The sequence below is a fragment of the Cyanistes caeruleus genome, chromosome 1 (assembly GCF_971803275.1).
Source record: "Cyanistes caeruleus chromosome 1, bCyaCae1.hap1.1, whole genome shotgun sequence".
Classification (NCBI taxonomy): domain Eukaryota; kingdom Metazoa; phylum Chordata; class Aves; order Passeriformes; family Paridae; genus Cyanistes; species Cyanistes caeruleus.
In genome coordinates, this window is record NC_141701.1 from 29,988,588 (window position 1) to 30,002,399 (window position 13,812).

The following is a 13,812-nucleotide window of genomic DNA, read 5'->3' on the forward strand; positions in this document are numbered from 1 at the left end:
CTCCCTGCCTCCCTTTCTGCCTCCCTCCCTGCTACTCTTCCAATGTTCTGGATAACCTTGATAGTCTACAATTGCAAATACAGTACAGATTTTAATAATAACACTGCTTCATATTAAATGTAAGTTCCAAATACAATATGAATCCTATCAACTTGACTGCACTTCATAAGATCCCTGAGTCCTTTTGAAGAGGAGATGTCTGATATCTGCAGTGTCAATAAATGTGATGCTGCCTCAGTCAAGATCTGCTCAGCCTTTCAGATGCTTATGGCACTCGCACTGTCACAAGTTTCTTTTGTTCTTTCAAGAGATTTTTCTGAAGGTCATTTAAGAACTATAAAATACTGAACATCTTCACTATAGTCTGATTCATATTGTAGAATCTGGATTCTCTGTAGTAAGAAAAGCATTTGTCTTTTCAGCACAATATTAATATTTTAGTAAAACATATTACTTCTTATATCTTCTTTCAAAATAGTAGTTTTGCCATCAGTGGAACCAAATTCACACCTTTTTAAGCTACAGTAAGAATCAAAGTTCAGAGCAGTTTTCCTCACTGAAAGGAAGGAATCTCTGTCATCCATCCACCTCCTATTGCTGCCTTCTTGTGGGCAATAGGTGTCAATAGGTCCTTTACAGCAGCTTCAGTATAGAGGAAATGATGGAATCCAAGCACTATCCTCACCGAATACAAACGCAGTTTACATTTATCATAGAGAGCATACAAGGGTTTCACACTCATGGTGTGAGGAAATATGTACAAAGAGAGCGGTCCATTAATTGATGCAAAACCTGAGTTTGCTTAAAAAATTACTTTGGCTGTCTTGCAAAACAATGCATCTTTCTACTGAAAAATTTTTAAAAAACAAAATAGAAAATAGCAAGAAGCCTTTTAATTTAAAGGAGTATCTCAATGTCAAAGTATACAGAATTTAAATTACATAACATGGGTTCATAGCAAATGGCATGTGTTCAACTCTCCGTCAAGATATGTGAGATTTGTGGGGATTGTAATGCAGAGAGAGCAAGAGTATCTAGGCTAAAAGGAGGGTTGTTTTCTGTGGATGAATGAGTCTAAGAGTAAAGCAGAAACACATTTTGAAAAAGAAGCTGGAAGCATAGAGTGTGGGCCTTGCAGAGTAATTCAGGACAATCTTGTGTTTGAATTAATTCTGTGAGACAGTGGCTGGAGGGGACTTCTGAATGAGAGCAGAGCAGGAGTGTTGGTTGAATACAGTGACAGAATCAATGGGAAATCCAAAATATGTCCTACTGTTGAAACTGAAAATTATTTGTTAACTTTTCTTTATGTACATATTTTCAAGCATGATTTTTCTAGGCTATGACTTTAGCTAAACCATGATTTCACAACATTTTTTTCACTAAAGCTATCTGAGCTATTGTTGACATGAAAAACCAATATATATATAACACTCAGGTCTCCTTTCTTTTTTCATGAGACCCTGTATTCTGTCATGGATGACAACTAAGTTGGTGTGACAAGGTTTTAACTAGGCAGGCTAGGTTGGCACTACCTCCTTTCCTTTGTACTTTTCAAGAACTTAAAATTTCTTTATTGTTTGACAGTATTTTATAGTTCTGAATTGAGATGGCTAATCTAAAATAATTTGGCTTCTCCTTATTCTGCCCTGCTCTCAAGATCTCCCACATGTTTTTCATTTTTCTCCTTTTTTTTAGTAATGTCACCCATCTTCTATTCATTTTGTTCAACCACAGCTATTAACAATGCTGAGGTTGCTTCAGGGCAAGTCCTTCAGGATTTGCTTGCAGTGTAAGTGTAATATAAGGCACTTATATTTGCTTTTAAGTGCATTACATTCTTCAGGAGAAATATTTGAGGCCCAGTTGATTGAAACCATCTAATTTTTCTCAGTATCCTTAAAATTGTTCCTTTTTTGAATTCTTATTTGAGCACTTATCCTGTGATTATGGATTTTGTCACAGCTTATTAGATTTCTCTCCCTATGTTTGATTGAGATTAATTTCAGATCAAATTAGCTATTCAGAAGAGGTAATTTGTGTTTGTTTTCAGTTTCTGTGTATCAATGGCAGAGTTTGGCTCAGAAGAACCTAAGTGCCAACATGGGAAATTGCTGCTAAATTACCATTTTATTACAGGACACGAAATTACTGCCCTCAAGTGGCAAAGCTGGAGTAATACCACTTGTGGCACTTCTGTATCTTTATTTGCTCCAAACAAATTTTTATTAGCAGTGAGGATCAGAGATTTGAATTAAAGCATTAATTAGGGTCTGACAACTTAGGCTTCTGTTTCAAAGATTGCCAAAGGGGCATGCAGTTCTGAAGGGGCAGGTTCTCTGTAAAAGCTGCAGTGTCACACTCAGGCAGGACTTCTTTGAGTTTTTCTATTCTGTTTGGTTTCCTTTTATATCATTTGTTAGGGCTTTTTAAGACTAATGTTGAATAAAATTATTAAGAACTGTAAAAAAACTTCTAAGACTTATTAGTAAATGAATATCAACATGAAATTGGTCTTCTAAAAATGCCAATGCTGTTTGTCACTGGAAATTTAGAGAAAGGGGACATTAAAATTTTATAATATTTTCAATGAGTTTTTTTTTTTTCCCTAAAATGTAGAAAGTAAAGGCTTTATGCTGTTAAAGAGAAAATAATATTCTAGCTGTAGCAGTACTTGAGCTCCATTCTCAGAACCATAGCACTTTGTCTAGGCAAATTTGAAACACTGAAAACAAGTGAACAAAAATCCACGGAGAAACTTCTAAAGTGTATTCTTCTACAGCTTCTTCATCCCTTCATTTTGGACCTTCTGTGACCCACCATTAAGCCATGATCCACAGGAAACAGCAAAGAGAACAAAAGATTCTGGCAGGGCACATTGGGAGTCCAGGCTTTACAGCTGAGGCTGAGAAGTGAGGAGAACAGCACTGGTGGCAGTGTTACAGCGTGTCCTTATGAGGCAAGATACAAATAGTGCATCCTGATGGACAGCTTCACTTTTAATTGCCTTCTTCTTGTCATTTGGAACGGGGTGTTTTGTTTCTCTGTGTGTGGGAGTGTGGGAGTGAGGTTGGGAGGTAAAGTCATAAGTTTTTTTATTGTCAGGACTTGTTTAGGATGAGGACTGTATGCTACTAAATATTCTTTATTTAGAGAAATTGTGCACCTGAAGATAACATTAGCAATGTACAGTCAAAGTGCTTTAGCCATACCATTTGAGAATTTTCTCTAGTGCAAACATCTGAGTAACATTTTGACCAGGTATATAATGCATGAAATATGCATTTATTTTCTGTCTATTCAAATGTCAAGTTACAAGTGAAAACAATATTTTCCAGTAACTGAATTTTCCTTGTAACTCTACAGCCCAAGCAGGCAAATACTGTTCATTTACTGGATCTGCTATCGCTGTCCTATTTTCCTTCAGCACAAGTGGTTTTGGGGAACAAACAGTTTTGTATTGCAATTCCTTTTTCTATCTCCTTTTCCAACAACTGTTTTTTTCCACTGGACCTTCAGTCATGTCTTGTCAATCTAGAGCACCTGGCACTTTCTAGAAGCCTAAACTGCCTGAAATTATGTTGCATGAGATGATGGAAGGGCATTTCCCATGGGGAGGTGAAGGGTAACTCTGTTTGCTGGTAATATCTTGAACACAGCTCTGACTTAGCAAATCCTGCACAGTGATTTGACTGCATACTGTCTACCCACAGTCAATCTGAGAAAGCTTTTTTAACTGATTAGAAGCCTGCTTCAAAGTAAATTAATATGATAGAAGGAAGAGATTTATACACAGGCAGAAAACATAAAGCAACTGATGTGTGGTTAGTTACCTCCAGTATCTTCCTAGTTAGTTAATCAAACACAGTACTTGGATCTTCAGACCCTGAAAGACCATGCTAGATTCATGTGAAATTAGACAGAAGCTGGAAAAATCAAAGGGCAGTCTTCCCGAATAGATGGAAATTTATTTAGGATCATCTTAGACCATTGTATTCAGGAAAATTGATCTTCAGCTAATTTTAACTTTTGAAGATAATGTTTTTTGCTTCTTAGATAAGTCTACTTGAATGCTAAGGGTCTAGTTCTAAATAGGTGTGTGAAGGACAAAAGGTGGAATTCATAATGGTTATAGACATCTAAAAATTACTCAAACACCCCTTTATAATAAGCAACATTAATATCAATCACATCAATAATTAATGCTAATAGCTGTATATTGACTTGGACTGTAAACCTTTTTATTCTTTCTGGAAGCTGAAAAAAGTCTTGTTAATTTTCATTTCTACGCCTTGCAAATCATAAAATATTTGATTTATGACTTGGTTTGAAGTCAGAGCTAAATGCTATCCATTCTGGGTGAAGTTAAAAATAGTTTTGGGACAGAAATGTGATGTTTCAGAATGAGACAGAAAAAATACATTTATCCATTTTTAACTGAAGGGAAAAAATAAAGGGGTTTTTATGTCTCCAGCATCTTAGAATGATTGAAATACCCTTGGCTGAGATAAATTCATTTGAAGTTGGAGCAGCTCAGCCCAATGATAAAAACAGCTTTTCATAGTGATAATTATTGCTTCAATTTTTTTGAGTGTTCGTGCATTTGTCCGTGTATTGTTACATTGTAATGGTAAAGTGCTGCCTGTAAAAACCACATGTAAAGACCAGGTGGGCTATAAAAATCAGGATGATCTTGCCTTAGAAGTAATGATTCTCAAAAAGCCTGTCTTCTACTGAGTCAAATCTCAAAAAGGAACACAAAGTCAAAATAAAGCATTCTAAATCTAACCGGCTTTCTGTAAAATGTCTAGAGACAATCAATATGCATGAAATTTGATATATGTGGAGAATTATATCTTTATAAAGAAGTCAGAGATGCGTTTAAGTATCTGTATCGTTTTCTCACAATACTCTGCTCAAAAACACACTGGGCCAAATGCATTTGCCTTTATCTCATGAGAATTTCAATTACATTCCGTGAAACTAAGTGCAAAAATAAACGGAACAATCTGGGGTCTAATATATCTTTCTACTGGCATCAAAATGAAAATAGAAAAGCTTTTTAGCTTTTTTTTAACTTGCATTTCCTGACTTTGAATCGTTTCATTTCTGAATGTTCGTGCTGAATTAATTACAACCTATTTCATGATATGTCTTTGGAAAGAAAGACTATAAAACGTTAATAAGCTTCTATCATACCAGAGCAGGAGAGTACCTCTATACACATCACAATGCATCAGTATGCTGCATCTATTTCTGTCTCCTGCATGAGAAAAAGTACCCTTCACTGACAAATGAAGACCGTGTTGGTAATATATATGATAGATTTTCCTGATCTTCTTCCCCAGATTTTGACAATCTTATTTTCTTCAAGTCAGGAAAGCTGTCAAGATCAATATGTTGTAAAAAACATCTTACTGGAAAATAAACTGTGGCTACCTGTGTATTATTCAAGAATTCTGGTAATGTGAAGTATTAAAATGAGGCAGAAATCTTAAGTAATGGTACTTTTCTGAAGTAATCTGAAGAATGAAGAAATATTCAAATAAACTGGGGAAAAAATAGTATGTAGGAAAAGCTATGAAAAAATTACAAAGGAGTAGATGGGTACACATGAATGCCATGCAACTATTTTTTTCTGAAAAATAACTTTGTTTTTCTCTAGTTCTGAGGATAAGATTTGGCTTTACTTTTCTTCCATTAGAATATCTAGGTATTGCTTTTTACAGTGCTGTGATGTATTTGCTCATCTTGTTATGACATGGGGTTCAGAACTAAAAGTTAAATGGATCAAGGTAGATCTTTTGAGACATTTTTATAAATGAAAAGCCCATTTTTGAGTCCTGTCTTTCATTGCGTAGTAAAAAAGAAGAATCTTTCACTAGATCAGGTTGCTCAGAGCTCCATCCAACCTGACTTTGAATACTCAGGAGAATGGGGCATCCACAACTTTTCTGAGCGACCTGTTCTAGTGCCTCACCACCCTCACACTAAAGAATTTCTTCCTGATTTCTAAACCTACTCTCAGTTTCAAGCCATTCCCCCTCTTCCTGTAACTACATGCCCTTGTAAAATATCCCTCTCCATCTTTCTTGTGGGCTGCCTTCAGGTACTGGAAGGCTGCAAGTAGGTCTCCCTGAAGCCTTCTCTTTTCTAGGCTTTCAGGCTTTGGTCTCATGGTCTCAGCCTTTCCTCATGGGAAGGGTCCCTCTCGTCATCTTGGTGTCTCTAATCCGGACTTGCTCCAACAGGTCCATGTCCTTTCTGTGCTGGGACCCCAGAGCTGGATGTAGGGTTCCAGGTGGGGTGCCACCAGAGCAGAGCAGAGCAGAGCAGAGCAGAGCAGAGCAGAGCAGAGCAGAGCAGAGCAGAGCAGAGCAGAGCAGAGGGGCAGAATCCCCTCCCTCCCCTGCTGCCCTCCCTCCTTTGGATGCAGCCCAGGACACATTTGGCTTTCTGGGCTATGAGTGCCCATGGCTGGGTCATGTCCAGCTCATCCACCAGCACCCCCGAGTCCTTCTCAGCAAGGCAGGTCTTAATTTGTTTATCCAACAGCCTGTGTTGATACCAGGAGTTGCCCCAACCCAGGTGCAAGGGCTGCAAAAACATGAGGCAGCAGAGAATGAGGAAAGTAGATGCCCATCTGTGTGAGCAGAAGTTGACAAATTTGAAAATACAGACTCTTGTCTTTAAAGCAGAGCTTCCAAACAGACACCTTGTGTGTGGGTACATGTGTGTGAATATGCTGGATTTTAGTTACAAAACATTGCATGAAAAGTAAAATTAATAAAACAAGCAACTTCTTTGAACATCATTTAAAATGCTACCCTTCCCTATAAAAAACCCTTATGTGTTTCCCAGTACAACTTCTCAAATTAGTGTGTGCTTTAGCTTATTAAATTAAATGGATACGTTCCAATGATGTTAAAATTCAAGATTCTCTTCTTTGTTACTTTATTACTAAGAAACACAAAAATTTAGAAGATTAAGAGTTATTAGGTAGTTTTGTATCTTTCTCTTTTGCTGGTCCTGTAGCAGCTTGGGAAGTGAAGACAGTCCAAAAAAAATGGTTTCTATTGAGAATCATCATTCAAAGTTTCTACCATTCCATCATAGATGCCAAAATTACTTCTACAATGCAGAATAGGCATTAGACATCTGTGATGGGATTCATAACAACTGCTGCCCCTGAGCAAGGGATCAGCACAGCCAGTCAGGCAGGAATATGCAGAGAAACAGCACACAAGTGGTTCCCTGAGGTAGCAGTTAGGCTAGGATTCACACATGTGGCTTAAGTCTCCTCCAGCTTTCTCATTCAGGAAGGAACAGCAGCTAAAGGTCTCTCTCTCTTTATGACAGCTTAAGGAAATGGCTTATTTCCTTAATTTCAATTCAATTTCTTTTTGTTAGGGGACATGTAAATAATTTGCATTAGAGGTGTGAGACCTACAACGTAAAATAAATCTCTTATATATTGTTTGCTATGTAATTTGCTCTATATATTCCCATTATTTCTAGTATTTTTTTTATTTTTTTTTTGACTTTTTAAGAAGGATTCGTTAGTCTTCCAGGCAGAAACCACTGTTAAGGGAGCCCTCACTCAGGGAGGGAGATGTTTCAGCTTTATCTACATCCTGTGTGAAGACTGCATTTGACTCCAGTCTCTGTTCTGGAAAATTGACTGCTGCTGTGTCTATGGGCAGACATTTATCTCAACTGGGTTGAATCAAGTTTATTAGAATCTTTATTTGGTTACCTGTACAAAGGTATTCACTGCTCCCTGAGGCACACTGGGGATTTAAGGCATCTGCGTGGATAGCAGTGATGACACAGAACCAGTGGGAAGCTCTAGGTCATCTAGAGAGGCATCTTAGACCCAACTGAGGCATCTGAAGAATCACAAAAGCATAAACACCACTGTCTTGCTCTCTGGATGGTGTAGATGGTCTGCCAGGTTGCAAGGTCTTATATATCAGTTCGAACCTTACAAATGGGAACTAGTTCTGGACTAGAAGACTGAAATGCAGGTTTTTATAGGTAATTGTCTACATGAGTCCTTGATACCAGTAGAACCAACTATTTAGGGCACGGTTTAGGGCATGATTCTGTTGTTGAAATGTAGGTCCTATGCAGACCTTTTGATTCAGCTAGAGGTTCCCTGTAGATTTGTTTTATATTTGATATCATCATGGTGGTGTTTCAGAAATCCTGTGGTGTCTCAAAAGTGACTTCCTTTTCAGGGTTCAGAGTTTTGAATTGAGACTTTTTTTTCATATTGTTGATGGAACCTGAAAAATTTCTCATCCCAAACCAGGTACTTGCACATAGGCAATAACAGTGAGTAACCTTGTCTTTGTTTTGAACTGAATTTTCCTTCTGTGATCTGTGTGGAATGTACTCCTTTAATTGTCTTTTTACTGTCTGTGCTTTGGAAAATGAGAATGGGATTTGAAGTAGAAGTAAAGTAAACCTCGTTACACCTCATTTCACCTGACTTCTTGCAGGTGTTCTGGGGGGTTAGGAGATGGGGAAAACATCAGATGCAATGTCTGGATCATCTCTAAGTTGGGGACAGATTGGTGCCCCCAACAATTCAGGATGAATGGAAATAACCCAACAAGCCACACCACCACCATACTACCTTCCTTATTTTCCTACTTATCTTTACCTTCATCCCAGAGGTGAAGGTTCCACTGAGAAGTTTTTGGGGTTTTATTTTGGTTTGGTTTTTTTTTGTTGTTTTTTTTTGTGTTTTGTTCTTTTTTTTGAGTTGAAGTGACTCAAATCTTTGTTCTCCAAGAGATTACCCTGCACACCAGGGACCTGAGCTGAGGGTGAAAGAATACATCTGCTGTTGAATTTGAACACATGCATCCATAACATGGTGATGGAACCATCTGACTGGGAAGGGAAGGCCTGAGTTCTGCTCTCCCCACTTACTAAAATTTTTGATAAACAGGCCTCAATTGCAATGTGAAAACAATCTTTCTCCCTCTTTCTTGTCTGCCATTTCCCTTTCATTCTTTCCTGCACTGTCCATACTCCATCCTCACTACGTGCCTCTACACGGTGGGAGAGGATTACTCCTGGAGAGTGGATCCCTTTGTGGAGGAAGGAGTCTGAGGAGTCTAGTTCCTATTTCTGGGAGAATGCATTAACTGATGCATGTGATATGAGAACTGAGACCTGTAGTTTCACTCTGGTTCCCTGATCCAAGAAGCCATGACTGCTACTGTGCTTTGTGCTCATCTTAATGCTTTCAATATGTATTAAATGATTACTGTGAACTTCTGTTTGGGTCCCTTGAGCTCCTGATACAGTTAGAGGTTTTTTCTGGGCCCCATGTGACACTGATACATTTTATAGATGCTAAAGGTACTTAAGTTTAATTTGCAAGAACTGGAAAGAAGTTAATGGTAATGAAGCTGTACCTAATTCATATAATTGTCAATACCACTGTTCTTATCCCTCACACTCTAATTTCTGAAACTCTTTTACACACTGGTAAATACAAGGGACAGAAAAAAAGTCAGTGTGAATTCCAATGCTTTGGCAAGACATTTGTATTTAATTTGGAATAAAAATAGTGTTTCCTCTGGCTGAATATATGAATTCTTAAATTTCTAAATTTCTGAAAATTTAAAGAAACATTTGATAGCAAAGATTGTGTGATTTTAGTGTATTTGGGTTCTCTGGCCTCATGGTGGCACAGTTGGTTAAGGAATCACTTGTTCCTGCAGTCACGAGTCGTTCCCTGAGTTTGCAGGAGAGGCGCAGATGTGTGCTGGAAAGCAATCCTGCCTGCTTCTTTCTCTATACAGAAAAGGACATTTTTCTGAGTCAGATGCATTTTGTTTTAGAGAAAGCTTGTGAAACATTAGCTTTGAAAACAGAAGTGCAGTGCCAGGCTAAGAAAGCAGCAGCAAACCCATCTGGTTTTGCAGTTCTCCTCAAGGCCACTGTTTGAAGAAAGCTTGGTGAATATATTAGTTAGACAGCTAATATTTGCACTGGTTCAGCTACCTGTATTTTGATCTATTGTTAATTTTAGAAGTTCTGAAACAATAAGTATGCAAGATATTTAATAAGTACCAATGATGCTCTGTTAGCTGCCTTATGTTTCGTAACAGATCGACTTTTGCAAAAACTTGGCTTTTTATCTGCCCTGGAAAAACACGGGTCAAAGCCCCAGCCCCTCACTGATTAGGTGTGATTAATGCATTAACTTAAAATATTTTCTGTGTGTTGTGAGACTTTATTCTTTGGAACATTTATCTCAAATTATTAAATAACATTTAACTTCTCTTTTGAAAATAATTTTTGAAGTACCACTGTTAGTATGAATTTTAATAAGATTTCCCTTGTTTTGTTTAACTGTGAATTTCACTGTCTGCACAGATAAATAGCAAAACAGTTATTAAAGTTTTTTCTTCTTTCTTGACTTACATAAATTCCTGGCTACAATGATGGAAGTTGTTCTGGGATGAATACTGTTGAGGGCCAAATCTCGAGAAAAAAGCCAGGCCAGCTACTCCTCCCCAGCATTGTGAGGGAGAAACTATCCTTTTAAAAAAATTATTTTGTATGATTAAGATTTTAATATCAAAAAAAATCTCAAAAAACAAGTGAGTGATGTTTGTGGGACCAGGACTTCAACTGAAACCTGTTTTTTTTTAAAAAAAAATTATTTTCACCTGCATTAGTTTTCTATTGATCTTGTACCATGCATCTATACAAATTCCAGGAGAAAGGAAGAAATGCAGACACCTGAAAGAGAAGAACCGAGTATTGTTCTTCTTGATGGGCAGCTCTGAATTATCTTAAACAGTCCAAATGGATCTCACAGAGTTTCATAGACTCTTTTTTTCTCCCTTTTTTATGAGTCACTCACTTAAAAGATTTCTGCGTGGTTGCTGCCAGGGAGATGGTTTTATTCTGAGAACTGTAACAAGAAAAGCTGGTATGTTTCTATCCCCAAGGAGAGAAAGAGTTAGTGGGAGGGTAGAATAGGAAGGACATTTTATTGAAAAGACCTTAATTTTCAAAAGAGGGAAGCAATCTTATGTTTTTGTAGTAGACGGGAAAGCTGAGATTTGGGTTGAGAGTGCCTCAGGGATTTGTTTTTCAGTAGCTTTACAAAAATATTTTTTTTATTTCTCTGCATCATAATGCACATGTAAACTATTTTTTTTTTCCTCAATCAGATTGTGTTCAGACTCAATATGTGTGCATGAGGGTGGATACATAAAAATACAAAGTTTTGAGAAAAATCCTTTACATGCCACACATGACAGTGCATAAAGACTTGGAGTTGTTTCATGAAGATGTATTTTGCTCAGATCAGTACATTTTTCTTTTCAAAGCAAATAATAAATAAACTACTTTTTGTTTATTCTTTGTCTTTTCTGTTGGGCAGGGAGGAGTCTTTGTTTTCCACTGGAAATCTATACAACAAGAAGGATAAATTTCACTCAGGAATTATTTCATCCTCAGCATGCCTGACTGCTATGTGTCATGCCACCAGTCCTGCCTAAAGGACCACGTTCTGCTCTTCCATAGGATATCCACCTCCTTCAGGTCAAACACTAGAGCAGTGAAATGTATAGAAAGATCCTCACTGACTTGAGCAGGCTCGTGACCAGGCTGTCCCACTGCCTGCTAGACACTAAACAAGGCCAAGAACATTGAATTGTGCTGAAGTGCCTGGAGAAGGACTTTGACTGTGTGCAGTAAATAAACTATGTGGGTCAAATGGAGTATTGAACAGCTTATGCTCCCTGAGCACAATATTCCCTGGCACTGAGTGAGAAACCACAGGGCTTTTGTTTTAATAAGAAGAATAGGTGGTTATGTACTGAGAAGGACAGTGCTCACATACAGAAAGGGCAGAGTTAAGGTTATCTGGTACTCTTGTAGTGAGTGCTTCCTTTTGCAAACTTAATGCTTTTTAAATTTTGTTGCCATTTGGAAGCTTTGTAAAGGCCTTCTTTGTCATGTTATCCAAAGTTATTGTGACCTCATTTAAAATACACTGAATATCTTGAGTAGTTACCTTAGAGCATCTTGACTTGTAAAAGGGGATGAGCTTTATAAATAAACGGGTAAATTATTAATGCTGTGTCATATAAGTCTAGACGCTGGTGTTTGAGTAGGGCCCTGTAATAGCAATAAAATTTCATCAGAATCAGGAGATCTAGGGATCACAGTAGCAATGTTATTCAGCTCCATTCCTAAGCTGGAGAAAAGTGTTCTGTCTCCTCTGTTACATATTAAATTGTTGATCTGTGGATATTTTTTCAGTCATCTGATGCATCTGGAAGAACTGTGTTTTGTACTACAAGGACCACCTTTTCTAGTATAAGTAAAATTGGAAAGTTGTAGAAATGTATCTTAATAACTCAGCTTTTCGTGGCAACATATAGTTAAGATTTCCACTGGGAATGTTGGGAATGAACCTTTATTCCCATAGAATGTTAGGAAATATTAAATGATATTATTTTCAAGCAAGAGATACTGAATTTCAGTGAGGTAAACACAAAAGAAATTTTTTTTTCCAGGAAAAATACCCTTAAATATAAATTTGTGAGAACCATCATCCAATATAGCATTTGGGAATTGCTTGTTTATGATTTCCTTTCTGATTCTAGGTGGAAAAAAAAAAAAAGGAAAAAAAAAGAAAAAAAAGCCTGATCTCATTTTGTTTTAAAATGAGTATTTTTATATAAAGCAGGTATTCTATTCCATTAAATCCCTAGGCATTGTGCACAAATGACAGCAAAAGTGTGGCTATTGGTCCATTTCCAGGCAAATCTTGTATTGGCTGATATTCACTCAACTAATATAAAGCCTTTAAAAAATAGGATACAGAATGGAAAAATGTTCAATCAAAACATGTATAGAATACTCTTCCTAATGCTCACAACTGTCATTACATATCAGTTATTTGGATTTGCAGACAGGAGGGAATCATCTGAAAAAAACATATTTCAGCACCAGAAATTGAAGTGAAATAAAAACTAAATAATAATAATAATAACAATTGCAATAATAATAATAATAATAATAATAATAATAATAATAATAATAATAATAATAAACTCTGGGTTTTGGAATAGAAGCATCTTTGAATCCATTTTTAAATCCATTCTATTTCAGTTTTATTTTCATGTCTTCCCTTTAACTAAATTAATTTCTACGTGCTGTTGCAGAGGAATAATGTCACTGAAATCCAGGCAGTCCTTCCTTATCAGTCAACAGCTGTCCCCAGATGCAGCATTTTAATTTTGAAAGGAATATAAGAGCAATACATTTTCACTGACAACCATGCAGCAAACAACCCTCATTCTATAATAACTTGTCTACAGTGTTTCTATTCATAGTGGTTTTCTGCCTATTTCACATAACTGAATTTTATATTCACCTTTTTTATGTTGTTTAAAGAAAAGGTTGTCCATTTCTGTTTATAATTTAAAAGTTCATTATTTTTGCTGGCTCTTTTTCTCTTCAGTACTGCTTCTTGTTTGATCTGTTCCTGTTGTCCTACCAGCAGGAATTCCATTGTAACCAGACTGCTGTGCTCAGTGTTCCTGCTGTTTTCCATTTTAATTGCTATTATTATGTTTGCCCCTCTACTATAAGACTTGGTAAATAAAATAGTTACTGTACACCTTAATCTTTGCAAATATATAAACTGTAATAAAAATTCTGCTTAAAAACTTTCACAGATTCATAAGATCTCTTCAGAGAAAACTGTAGGTCCTTTAAAAGTCAGAATAATAAGACATATTTAGTTTGTTCCTAAGAATTTACATA